Raw genomic sequence first — 14,863 nt, forward strand, 5'->3', positions numbered from 1 at the left:
TGGATTGGTATATGTGTGTGGATTGGTATATGTGTGTGTGGATTGGTATATGTGTGTGGATTGGTTTATATGTGTGGATTGGTATATATGTGTGGATTGGTATATGTGTGTGGATTGGTATATATGTGTGGATTGGTATATGTGTGTGGATTGGTATATGTGTGTGGATTGGTATATGTGTGTGGATTGGTATATGTGTGTGGATTGGTATATGTTTGTGGATTGGTATATGTGTGTGGATTGGTATATGTGTGTGGATTGGTATATGTGTGTGGATTGGTGTATGTGTGTGGATTGGTGTATGTGTGGATTGGTATATGTGTGTGGATTGGTATATGTGTGTGGATTGGTATATGTTTGTGGATTGGTGTATGTGTGTGGATTGGTGTATGTGTGGATTGGTATATGTGTGTGGATTGGTGTATGTGTGGATTGGTATATGTGTGTGGATTGGTATGCGTGTGGATTGGTATGCGTGTGGATTGGTAAGTGCGTGAGAGTGATGGGTGTTATGCTGTACCATTTCCAATGTCTTTTTCATGATCTAGTTATGCTCTAAAAGTACATCATAACTCCCATCACTCTATACTGTTCCATACAGTGGCAGAGCTGGGAGGCAGAGGCCTTGCACCCCCACCGCAGGACTCCTTAAAGGTAAGTGAACTTCAAAGAGGGAGAGGGTAGATAGTTAGGAGGGGGTAGTTGCGGCGGGCTTAAGGGGCTCTGCGTTAATGTTGCCATATAGGACCAGTCAGTCCGGTCCTGACTGGGCCTATTTTAAGGTGGGGGCCTGGAGCTGCAGCTCCATCAGCCCCTAAGTCAATCCTGCCCTGCCGCGGGCCCGGTCGCAGTTGCTGCTTGCTCCGGCAACAAGGTAAGTAGGGTGAGGGAGGGGGGTGCAGTGAGAAGGGGCAGAGGGGGGTTAGATAGTGAGAAAGGGGGAGAGGGGATAGATAGAGGCGGTACATGTTGAGAAGTGGGGAAGGGGGTTACATAGTGAGAAGGGGCAGATAAGATGAAGAGAGGGGGTAGTGTGAATGCGTATGAGAATTAATGAATAAATGTGTGGAGGAGTTGTGTGAATACGTATGACAATTAATGAATTCATGTGAGGATGAATTGCTTGATTTGTGAGACTGCATTAATGAATGTGTTAATGATTTGTCTGAATGATTAAATGCAAAGATGGTACATGAAGGGTGGGCTTTAACAATAAATAAATAAATATGGGCTGCTCAGGCTTAAATGCCCGGGCCTATTTTTTGTCCCAGTCCGGGCCTGACTATGGGCATATTAGAAAAGCTTGCTGTTGTTTATACAAGTAGCTATGGAGTAACTGACATATAGTCTATATAATATAGCAGTTTTATCACACAATACAAAATTAAGTATTCACAGTCTCCCTCTCACTCATATATTGACTCAACTTACTGTTGATACACCAGTATCATGCCACCATTTTGGATCTCAAGTCGCATCATGTCAGACTATAGACCTACATCCTACATACTGCGTTCTCATTATCATATCCTTTATGCTACCAAAATAGTTGATTAAACATTTGAGACACAGTCATTTACGTCAGAAAATCAGATATCGGTACTCAAAAAACATAACCCCATTTATATCATTTGTTTCTGTGTAAAAAAAAAATCTGATGCAATTTCATCTTCTTCTTCTGAAGCCTAGCCGGATGTAAGTTGGAGGATTGCTCTACCTGTCTCTATCTATCCCAGCGATCGTCGCTCTGAAAATCTGTTTTTCTAGCCAAGTAGTCAATGACGATGATAAATAAATCTCCTCCGAGATCATTTATTAAGGTATTTATATTACGTTTCACTGAGTGAGTAATAAAGTGTTAATGTGTGAAGACGAATACAAGATTTTTTATTCGCAGTTCTATGGAGCGTCCGCATTGTGTTTTTTTTGTGTGGATTTACTGGAACTGTAGCACTGGCTGTGGTTTTCACAAAAAAAAGACAATAAACAGGTAGGTGCATTAAATGGCTCCGAAAGATAAAGGTCGATATAAAATGTTGTATCCGCGAGCAGCTTTTTTGTCTGCTGGTTTCTAAAAAGTTCATGTTTAAGATAAAGGCTCCTCTCAAAATTGACTGAAATCATTTCTTGTGACCCTGCTCTCTTAAGTGGTTTATTTCTAGGGAGTAAGCTACATGAGAGAGCCTACGTGTGGATATTTTTCAGTGTCGTACATTTTATTAACCCTTCTACTCGCTGCTTCATTAGGGGATCATCTACATGTCCAAACCAGGTAGGGACCTCTTCCTTCTGCTGCTCTCGGCTTCCAGAGGTTCCATAGCTTAGGATCCAATCCTAACCACCAGCCCATTGATGGGATCCAGTCCTCTTTGGACCAGGTCTGGCACCACAAGAAACTCTGAAAATGTCCAGGAAGTCTAAAAGGAGAATCCTTTATCTCCTCAGAACCTTCTGGAACAAGGCCGGGCTGGTGATCACTAAGCGTCATTGGCACTTTAAGGCCAGTGGCCGCCAAACGACAGCTGCATATTACATTTTTATACTTGCCTGCGAGTATCCAGCCAATGGCCTCCCAATGGACATTTGCCCGGTTTGCCAAATGGCCAGTCTGGCCTTTGTACTGTGTATTTGGAATTAATGGGGATAGGTCAAATACAAAAATTGGTGGTTTAAATATATTTGGAATTTTTTATAAAAAATGCTACAATATATATATATATTTATTATTTTTTTTCTTGTTTTTTTTTTTTCTTGTTCTTTTTGTTTTTTCCTATATGAAGAAAATATGAAGAAAAATGCCATGGTATCTGTTTTCCGATTTTGAGAAGATAAGTATAATATTATATAAGGTTTTCAATAGCAAAAAAAATAGGTTTAGCATACATAGTATAAATAACCAGCAATTATTCGAATAAAATTCTTCATAACTACCAATATCATTTGTTATACATATTTCTTTATATGTCTTGGCGTGATGCAGCTACTGTTATAATATTTAATGACTTTTGTTTGCCAATCAGGCAGCTTATATCATAACTAATATCATAACTTTAGGTGAACTGCTATAAATCACAGGTCAGGGTGATAATCAGCATGCATTACTCTCACTTTTCCACGGAAACATTTATTAAAATACCGTATCATCATCCCGAATGGAAGTACTGAAGAGTATTTTAGTGTTGTTAAAGTGAGATACATTGTAAATCAACATTAAGTGGAAATGGATGACATTTATTATATTTTCCTGGCCCGTGAAATTCAATTCTGATATTGTCAGGGTTTGCCAGAGCGAGTGGTAAATCATACTTATGGGTTTGAAGCACGAGAAAACAGAATGGAAGAATGAATGACTTTCCTAGAGATAGGAAAATAGGGTCAAAGAATAAAGAAAAACATAAAACAAAAGAAATAAATAACGCTGGGAACGCTGATATATTACCGGCTGGACAGATACATGTATGATTTCCGAGAATAAAAAAAATATAAATAATATTTTATCTAATAATTAGCCAGTAGAGTTGTTTGATCGTTTGGTTAGATATAATTATTTTATTATTTATATGATATTATTAGTATTATATAATATATGTGGGTTTTTACGCTAATGAGAATGAGCAGAGTCTCACTTTCACAGCCTGGAGCCTTCCTATTCTACTCTGATTTCATGATGTCTAATCATTCACATTGCTGCTTTCCTCGCTGGTTTATCAACGTTGAAAACCCTGCTTGAATACAGGTGACTTAATTCAGCATTGTTATTAGAACTATTTGCACGATTAGCAGGTCCCTGCAACAGAACATTTGTGATAAGCTGTGTAACAAATCTACAAAGGTAAGGGTAATATTTAAATTTACATATATGCACACATATACACGCTGATACCAGCGATCTCATATAATGTATTATTTTTGATTATTTATATTGTGGTTTGTGAAAAAATGCCACTTGCATTATCTGAACGTTATAAAGCACTTTTCCATGTGTTCGCTCTACAACGTAAAAGGGTTGGAAAACAAACATAAAAAATATAATAAATATAATAATATTAAGTTGCATGTTTAATAAACTTGTGTTTTTATTATAATGTAATACTTTATTGTACTGTATTGTAATAGTTTAACTTGTGAAAGGCTGTCTCTACCCATCGGCTGGTGATTTCATTCCAGTACAGTATTAGAAATAAAATATCGTCCAAAACATTATTTAACATTAATATATTACATTACATTTTATAAAGAGGTAGAATCCGTAGAGCTATTACAATAAATTGGTTGGTTTATTAAAGAGCCAGGGTGAGGCTAGGAATAATGATAAAAAAACAACCCGTCGGGCCCATGACCATTAAAAAAAGTGTATTTGTGTATTTTGGTACTTTGTGTACTTTAATGCACACAACAGGTCAAGTTCTAACTAAATACTCTAGTGTGCTAAACCCGGATCAAAAATACTTGACCCCTTTAACCAATCTTATATGTTATAGAAAACAATTGAGATCTTATGTAGTATGAGAAGGAACAACACATGCTTGGGGAGCGGGCATACCTGATGACCGTCTCGGAATTTGGTCCCGTTTTTTGAGCCGTGTTCCCAGTTAACAAAGTAGGGAGATAACATATTCTCCCGGTTCCAATGTCTGACATAAATACTGAACCCAACAGAACCGTCATTAATAAAACAGGCTATGACATTGATGGAACCAAGAGGCGAAACGACACATTAGTTCCTTGTGTGAAAAAGGTCTTCTTACCTCTGGTCATTACGATTGCCGCGAGCGCCTTGTGGCGCGTGCACACCGCCGAGACCTTATCTGTCAGCTCTCGGAATTTCTGTGTCACTAGCTGATAAACGGAATCCGCAAAATCCTGAAATGCAAACGGAAACATGGCGAAATATTAGAGGTGTTCTGTTAGCTTTGGATGAGCGGTTCGCGTATATTTAATGGGTGACCTTGCCAGCGGCTGCTGTAACTTACAAATATTAAAGTTGAATTCCCGAGCGTAACCTTTCAACAACTCGAGCGACTACTCAATTTGTAACTCGTGTGACCTAGGCTGTGGCTAGCAAATTGGCAGATCAGAGGTATTTTGGCACTAAAATTCCTATGACGTCCTACAAACCGCGACTCTCGAGGTACCTGTGGGCTAGCGCTGATCTGAAACATTAATAATGAAGGTCTGCTGTCCATCGTCATAGGATTCTGATGCACATTTAAATGGCCGCTACCCATCTCCTGGCAGGTAGTAGCACCACCGCGTCCAATGCACACGCGCGGACATAAGAAGACAACTCCCAGTGCATTCTACCCTAGGGGCCTTTATGGGCAATGGTCGCTTGTCTACTAAACAGGTTGATCTGTGATAAATCGAGAAAGGGCAGACTGAGGCGGATTGAGGAAACCATAAGCCTACCACATGCATGTTTACATTCCCTCACTGCATTAACCTCTACCACTTCTGCTGGGAGGCTGTTCCACTTATCTACCCCCATCTCAGTGAAGTAAAACCCCCTTACATTACATTTAAGCCTCTGACACGCTAGGTTTAGATTATGGTCTCTAACATTTCTCCTTGTTTGAGATATACTTCCCTGTATTGAATATTTTCATGTATTTAAATGTTTCTGTCTCATCTTTCTCTTCTTTCCCCCAAGCTATACATGTCGAAGTTCTTCACATTTTGGGTCAGCAGTCTCTGGCCGCTAGATGCCATCTTTCTTTTTTTTTACTGTGATATCCCCGGATTTAGCAATTTATATAAAGGTTGGAATCAGACAAGCGGTGTTTTAAATGCCCACTGAGAACAGGGACTGAAATTCATTAAAACTGGATTAATGAAAACAATTCCTGCCATAAATCACCCTTTTTTGTGGTATTTAAGATGAGCGGCATAGATTTGCAGAAACGCGTATTATTTACGGACTTAATGCAGCCAGACAAACAAGTGGTATCGGGAACATAAAATATTTAAAATGTATAACGCTGGTACTTATATTTTCTACCACACTAGACAATTATAAAGTATTACGCATTTAAACTTACATAAAAAACAATTCCGTAAAAGATTCAATTTAAGATATATAGCCCTTTCAAAATACCTTATTACAGTATTCCGGACTCACTCGGCATTTTAACCGAAATTGTCCGCACGACTAGTTTTCCATTTAATAAATCCAGTTCAAGGCCCACAGGTATATAAATAACAATCCCAAACAGATACAAATATAGGAGTTCCGTATATAGTAACGGTGAATTACCATGAAAAACGATACGGTAATATAATAGTTTGCCGACATGATAGAAAGTGATGGCAAATTTAATTTTATGTCATCCTCACATTGGGTTTTAGAATTACAGACTCACCAGCTCCTCTCCTTACCCTAATGTTTCTCTCTCTCTCTCTCTCTCTCTCTCTCTCTCTCTCTCTCTCTCTCTCTCTCTCCATACATATATGTATGTATATATATATGTATATGTATATATATAATTATATTATATATTTATATAATATAATATATGTATATATAATTATATTATATATAAATATATAATAATATAACTATCTACCTATCTATCTATCTATCTATCTATCTATCTATATATATCTATATCTATATATCTATCTATCTATCTATCTATCTATCTATCTATCTATCTATCTATCTATCTATATATATATATCTATATATATAATATTTTATTATATATTTATATGTACTATATGCTGTCTTGCCAGCATACCCACCAGCATTTCAGGTTTCGAAACTAGCACAGCAATGGGGAATGAGGACCAGAGGATCTCCCCAACTAGACCATGGTTATTATTATTTATTGTTTATATAGCGCCATCAAATTCCGTAGCGCTGTACAATGGGTCGACAGGACATAACAAGTAGTATGTAACATAACAGTGGTGGTGTCCTGAGAAAAGCAGCACCTTTGAGAGGTCTGCTGTCAACCCAAAGTAACACACGTCAGAAACAAAGTACCCGTTGCCTCTCCCAACATGGGACCACAAAGCATTTTTGTTAGGCAGCGGTTATTGAACATTAACTTAAATATTAAACATTAATGTATAATTGTTAAAACTGTAATCTAAGCATAATTGTTTTTAAAGTCATCCTTGTTGGACTGTATTTTACAAAGAAGATCATAGAAATCAGCTTGAACTTTAAAGGATTTATCACCATTTAGTACTCGACTGACCATGCGCAGTCCCTCCTGCTGGAGACAACTGCCAGTGTTGACCCTTCATAATGGATAGTGAAGCGAGGACGTTGGAAACCACAACTCCCTTGCCGACTCTCCCATTAGTGAATAAACCCCATTGATTCTGGTCTGAAACCATAACCCAATAAAGAGTTCGTAGCAAAAAAGCTAAAAATGCAATTAACTCAAAAATCTATATAATTTCATCTTGTATAAGTGAAAAGGAAACGTGGGCCCTTAGGCAGGATTTATTTCAAAAAAAAAATATCGAGCTACAGAAGTACTTGTACTGCAGCCCATAAAAGCTGAAAATACAGTTTTTGCTTTATTCTAAATAAAAAAAAAAAATACATTTAACAAAAGTTTGAAGAAACACAAAAATGCATGTTTACCATAATATAATCATTAAATTAAAGGAGGTACGGAAAATTCTTAGAATTACCACATATTACAAAAAACTTTATTAGCTTAACTATGATTAAATATATATATATATATATATATATAATTTTTTTATTTTTTATTTATTTCCCCCCCAGGAATAAATGACACATTTCACTTCTCGAGTATTCAGGCATCCTCTTTTCCAATGCATAGTATGTAAATGCTAAAAATGAAGAAAAGTCAGCGAAAATCCAGAATACAAAACTTGATCAATTTGGTTTATTGTGCACAATGTATAATTTATACACAAAATGAATGTATATTGAGGTTTGCCAGGGGTAGTCTTCCGCGTACAACTAGCATTCAACTCTTGTCGGAAAGATATTAAATCAATACATTATATGAAAGGAAGACTTTTAGTAAACATTTTTTTGTTCGAATTCTGCTTCTGGGTATATTGGATAAAATATCCGAAAGGTTAGATTTGCATGAAAGTTGAATGCATTCTACAAAAAAGAGATAAAGAAAACACAGATTTGCTACTTTGTGTTGTTTGAAGTGCTTGATGTCTCGGTAAGCTAGTGGTATTAACAGCGAGATCATTTGTTTGTATTTCCGCCCAAGAGAATTTAAGTTTATTCAAAATATAAGAGAAATAATACAGAATGGGAAGGAGATTAAGAACATGTAGATAGTTAAGAATAGTTAGGAATATTCTACCATGTAAAAACAGGTTGGAGTTAGGGCACATTGTGTGTCAGGTCATGGGTTTGGCTTGCTGCCTACATGTGAGCCAAGATGGACTGGTTCTCTGTCCATATGGACTTGGTTTCTTTGGTTGCAAGAACCAAAACTATTAAGTGGTGGAGTTGTTTGAAGAGTCGTAAGATTGAGGTGTTGGGTTCCAGACCACACTGGCTCACCCAGCGAAATCACATCAGGTCTGATCTGGTCATTTGCTCCTTAAAACAAATGCCAGCCAGGCTGGTGTACATTCAGTGATGTTGCGCAAGCTTTCGAAAGGAGTCATTGTATAGTGGAAATGTCTAAGCCAGCTTTGGACAACGCTGTAAAGGCCCTGTTAACCCTGAGTCATGTGGTGGGACCCCAGCTCCTGGTATGATTCTATTGGGATACTAAAATTGGGCATAATTTACAGGAAAAATGATCTTGCAAGGATCTCAGCTTTAAGGAAAAATGAGAGACAGGATACGCCACAGAAATGTAAGCAAAGCTGTGGCCAAACCAAAACCTGACCCTGTTATAGAAGTATGAGGATCCAGGAGAGGGAGAAAACTTTTAAGTAGATTATGTAGATGGGTTAGCATGCCTTGGATCTTGTAAAGGAGTTCTTCTTGGCTAGTGGCCAAGTGGTCAGAAGAGGTTGGGACGGCCATTCATAGTGGGCAGGGAGTGGGCATGGATAAACATTGACCTCGAAACTCCAAGTCAGATCCAGACTTCTCAAGTACATGCGTCAGCTCCGGCGCTCATTCGTTCCTGGTGTTGAGCACGCTTGTGTCAGGCATCAGCTGGAACCCACGTGTGCTCAACAAAAGTTACATTTAAATACATAAACATTGTGCAGGATGGAAGTATATTTCAAAGAAAGGAAAAATGTTAGCATGAGCGTCTAAAGCTAGAGGGTCAGAGGCTCGCCAAGATGGTGGTGGATAAGTGGAAGATGCTTCCAGCAGAGGTCATAAAGGGTTAATGGCTAGGTAAGACTTCAGGTTTCCCAGCAGATAGAAAAAACAATAGACTTCCGGAGCAGAATGGCTCTTTTCTGTTGCATAATTCCACATTTGGATGTAATGTGCACAGCATGCACATCCATGGTGGATGGTTGGTTTTATCATACATCTTTTCACTGGGTTTCCTCCTGGCTGATCGGATAAAGGCACCGCGGGAACATGCCCCACATGCATTATAAATGTAATTATCGGTGATAAAAGTGGAATCACCATTTTTGCTCTGAAATAGAAGTACTGAATACGAACCTCTATTCTACATTCTCAACATCTCTTCCTTACATTTAGATTCTGCTGATATATATATATATAATGGAAATTGTTCTATCGCGTTAAATGGTTCCCACGGGGAACTATTCTGCGATGTTTGCATATTTTTGCTTGGGTACATATAGTCAATATCAGTATTGCTGGATTTGTAGAATTCTGCTGACGATATTCCAAGCGAAGTTTCCGCGCTGAACCCTAACCCGTAAACCCCTCTCCCCGCAGAGACGCGCTTTGCTTGGCTGTAGTGCTGAATAATTCAAACCGGCGACGTTACATGCTTGGCGCGTAGCGTCGTATCGGCTTTAGGACAAGCCTCGGGTGTCAAGCTGTTGTATTAGAGCAGATATTAAATTAACACAAATGGGTTTTCTTTAACTACATAAAAGCTCAATAAAGCGACTTTCCACCAGGGAACGGTTGATGCTAAAAAATATTGCTTTGTCTATAATACTAAAAATTAAATTTTAAATTCATGTTACAGATCTCCCTTAACAATATATTCAGTCCGTTTAAGGCAGGAAAAAAACGTCTTATTATTTTCCGGCGTTCTTGCAAAATGAAATGAAACGGTCGGAATTTGTATTCTGCGGAATCATTTTAGACTTGTCGGAAACAATGCAGGTGAAAAGGTCTATGAATGAAAGTGAAGCTAGCGGTCCGGGCAATAATCTACGGATCATTATTCACAGCGGTCACGTAGATTTGCATTATTGTATATATATAAATAATCACGCGGGCAGCTATGTAGTCTGGCTTAGGCTGACTAGGCCTGGGCCTAGGGTGGACAGCAGACCACCATGGGCGATCAGACCCCTTAGTGTGCCGCTGCTCATTGGGCCGGTTACAGAGGAGATCTCTGATCTCTCCAACTGACCCATTTACAATATGGAGGCCAGGCCTCTACAGACTCAGATCAAAGGCGCCGTATGCCTTTAAGACACACAGCAGCAGGATATGACATCATATCCTGGCGTCCCATTAGCGGACGGGGAGTGGGCAGCTGAGGGCGCTGCCCTTAACCCATACGCAATGGCGTAGAGTGGTTCCCAACTTCCCACAGTGCTTTATATATATTTTATAAAAATCTATAAAAATAAAATATATATATAATGTGATGGTAAAGTTTTGCTTTTACAATAGTTTCATTTTCCAGATATACATTATGATTTATAGAGAATGCTATACAGCGAAATAATTGTAAATGTCTTCCCCGTCCGATGATTACCGAATGTCTTATTCATGAGTCATTTTCCAGGACACAGTTCTATTTTGTATGGTAAGGGCACGATTTAAGCAAAAAAAAGCAGCTATTCCAATGATATTGGATTTCTCTCTCTCTCTTTTTTTTTTTTTTATTTCTGTCAAGGTTCATGCTGTCTTTTAGCCTAATAGTTGCGGATATCCTGCTGTACCAATGCTAATGGCCTGATACGTGATTTGTAGGGCATATGGCAATCTGCTTTTCATACCACTAGAGTGTCGGGGTCTCTCCTCAGGTTCCAAATTATCTGGCAAGACTTTGTAAAGTTTGATAAGAGCTAAACTTCTTAACAACCTTGCGTTACCCGAGGATGAATCGCTGAATTCCGAACAGAAGCGTTACTTTTGCAGTAACTTCGAGAAGAAAATATATATATATATATATATATTTTCTGCCTTGACCGGTTGTAAATTTATAAATTTTTGTCAATAAATAAGCACTGGTTAAAAAAACAGAGGTTCTCACAAAATTCTAGGTTTAGATCTGGCGTTAATGTCAGATTTGCTATACATGCTATACAAAAAATTATTGTAACGAAAGTACGTTTTACTATTAAATTGAACCCAAAAAACTGCTGGCCAGCGCTCTTTGAACTCAATCTGGGAGACATATTCATTTTAGATTATTAACGTTATTTTATTGTTTTATATAGCGCCATCATCTTCCGTAGCGATGTACAACGGGTAAACAGGACATAACAAGTGACAATTTGACTCCAAGGTAATAGTCATGTGTTTTTCTATCATGTCGTTAATTGGACATGTAAAAGAAGTCTGTTATCTATAAAACACATAGCCTATGCTATAAACTTAAACAGGGAAACCACTAAAAAAAATACAATAAAGTTATTCTTTTATGTTTTTTTTTTAAACATAGAAATATAAGAACGATCAATGATATTTTGAGTTTTCTATAAAAAGACATTTGTATTTCTTTTTTTCAATTTCCTAATTTAAAAAGAATATTTTTTGTTGTTTGTTTTTTTTTTTTAAATATAGAACAGAAAACGAACACTCTAAATGATAATGCAATAATAAAAGAGATACAATCTCAGATCTGTCTTAAAAGTTGTAGAAAAAAGGTAAAGCAGCCATTGGAAAGAAAAAAAAAGAATATAAGAATCTAAAATTGTCATTCACAACATAAGTAATAATGTTATAAATAACCCAAAACACTATGAAATGCAAAACGTCATATCTTCATTTAATGTCTTTTTTTTTGTATTTTTTTTACTACTGACTTTTTCTTTTTTTTTTTCTTTTTTTTTTTTAGACAATTTACCGGATTAACATTAACAAAACATTGTTCCGAAACTGCGCGAAAACCAATGTAATAATGTAAAGCTGCCCGGCACTTTCTGATAAAAACTAAAACTCATTTATTTTTTGTTTGTCCTCTGCTATTATTGACTGAGCTTTCACCAAAGATAAATATCTCAATTTCTTACTGCTTTTCCATCACACAGTCATGGGTTTTTTTTTTTTTTTTGCAAAGGCAAAATCTAAAATAAGTACGAAATATACTAATCCTAACATCAACCTTGGAAGATGTAAGCCGTGCACAATAATTTTTTCCCCCTTCTTCTCTCCAATGCGATAAAATCTTGCCTATAACCATGTCCAACCTTTTCAGCGGTAAGTCCAGATGGCTTTGCTTTCTGCAGGACAAATTTTACTCAGTGAAGCTTTTCTTAAGTGCCGGAATATCTTTCGCTCTCAGTTGTGGTAAACGCACAAAGAAAACCGCGACGAAAATGGCTCACATTAAAGGTCTTTGGGAGCAAACACTCAAGAAAAGCAAATTATACCTGTTAGACTGATGTTTTTCATGGCGTCAAGGGGGAAAAAAAAGCCTTAAGTGACATTCTAGCAAACACACAACTTTTTTAGAGTTTGTTCCTTCTACGGAACAGTCTTGGCATTAAAGTCAATTTTAGGAAGTTTTCCAAATTATTTTAAGAAGGTCGCTTGGAAAATGGATGTTCTTTGTAAAATTGTGAGGAACGCAATTTCTGCATGTTTTTAGAACATTTCTTTTTGGGTTTTCGTACATGTGGAGTCTCAAGAAAAAAAAAAAAAGGGGTGAGATTCCCCCCCCCCAAAAAAAAGAACTCCAAAAATCACAAAAAACATTTACGCAATAAATAAATTGCAATGGGTAAGAAGAGCGTGATGGTTTACAGCATGATCATTTAATAAAAAAGTAAAACATACCCCCAACTTCGACCTCCGGGATCAGAGGTAGAGCTCGGCAGGACAGCGAGGTGGTGGCGGAATCGGGACTGACTCACGCAAAGGGGATAGTTGGGAGGGACGGTAAAGTAAATTTGTGCCAAGTTATGTTAAAAGTATATACATCAGCAAAACAATACCGTATCTTTCATCGTGTTACCTCCCTTCTGTACTTGTATTTACAAAGCCTGCCTGGACCAGGAAAGGTCATGGGGAGAAATAATCATATAGATTATCATATTCATCCAGGCGGGTTTCTAATACATGTATAAATACGCATATATAGACTATATAAGAACTCTAATTCTTGAAAATCGCAGATCTGTTGTAAGTGGAGTTGAAACAGGCTGCAAATGCGCAAGTCCTTATTACATCACACGCCATGGTTTGGGTGATAAATGTCTGTTCTCACTCCGCACAGTCACACTAACACACATTAACAGATGCTAAACTATTTATTTATCCATTTCGGTGATAATGAAAAATATCAGTCTACGAAAACGTAGAGGGAAATGCCGTGTAATTCAGTTAACAGAATCTTACAGGTTTCATGCAAATAGGGGCTAATACGGACCCCCCTAAATGAGCGAGCTGGGAAGAACGCTTTATGGCTGCTGCAAAAGATGATTAATTTGGTCCTTGAAGGGGCAAAGGTCAGAGCAAAATCAGCTGTCTACAAACATTGAAAAGTCTTTTTTTAATAATTACATTTTTTATATATATATATTATAAGAATCATACCACCAATGCCTATAAGGAGCTTTTTAAGTTTCTTGTCATGCAATTCAAATCTGTGTATAGTATTCATATATATATATAATATATATATATAATATAATATATATATATATATATATAGTATGCATGGATTTTAGAAATGAAATCATTTAAATCATTCATAAATTTATGAAACAATATTTTTGCACGACGACCCTTTAATTAGCGGTTATGATTCAACTGTTTTATAAGTCTCTTCTCCCTCTGCACTCTCATAAGACATTCAGACGCACATAATTCAGATTAACAAGCGTGCCGGCTTAATAGACAGCATCACAATGCCGCCTTGTAATAACATCTCACCAAATACACACGCTTATCTATTCCCCCGACGCTCCAGGCTGACAACATGGTTGAGTAAGTGCAAAGCATACATGGTGTCATTTTTGGCACGGTCACCGTTTCTAAAGCCTTCAAGCCAGCCATACATCATCAAATATTGATATGGTTCCACTAGACTGCTGCACATGACATTTGAGTTATGGCTGTAGGTGATTCTTTTTTTTTTTTTTTTTGTGTGTTTTTAATTCTAAACAGGCAGTGACGGATCCGTATCAAAATGTCATGTTTGCAATATGTAGAGTTCTGACACTACCCAAAAAAAAATATCAGCGATGTACCGGCAAACGAGAGCGTCGCGGAATTTTACCGAACCCCCGACAGCCTCTGTAATTAGTCATCTCATAATGATCCCTACCAACTCTCCAAATATTTATTGCATTAAATATCAGCTTTCGGAATTCTGCCTCAATTTAGACTTTTCACGTTCCAATGATTTTGTATTATTCCCATCGACTGAAATAAATGAAGAAAATGTTTTAGACTACACATGAAAGCATGTAAAAATCAATAACTGGGTTCTAAAAGGATTTAATATGCCTTGAATACATTCATTTCAAACAGTTACTTTAAATAGATTTTTTTTTTCCCCCCAAGCATTACATTTTTTTTTTTTTTAAGTCAAATATACAGCATTAAGGCTAT

This window comes from Spea bombifrons, chromosome 5 (genome assembly GCF_027358695.1).
Source record: "Spea bombifrons isolate aSpeBom1 chromosome 5, aSpeBom1.2.pri, whole genome shotgun sequence".
Classification (NCBI taxonomy): domain Eukaryota; kingdom Metazoa; phylum Chordata; class Amphibia; order Anura; family Pelobatidae; genus Spea; species Spea bombifrons.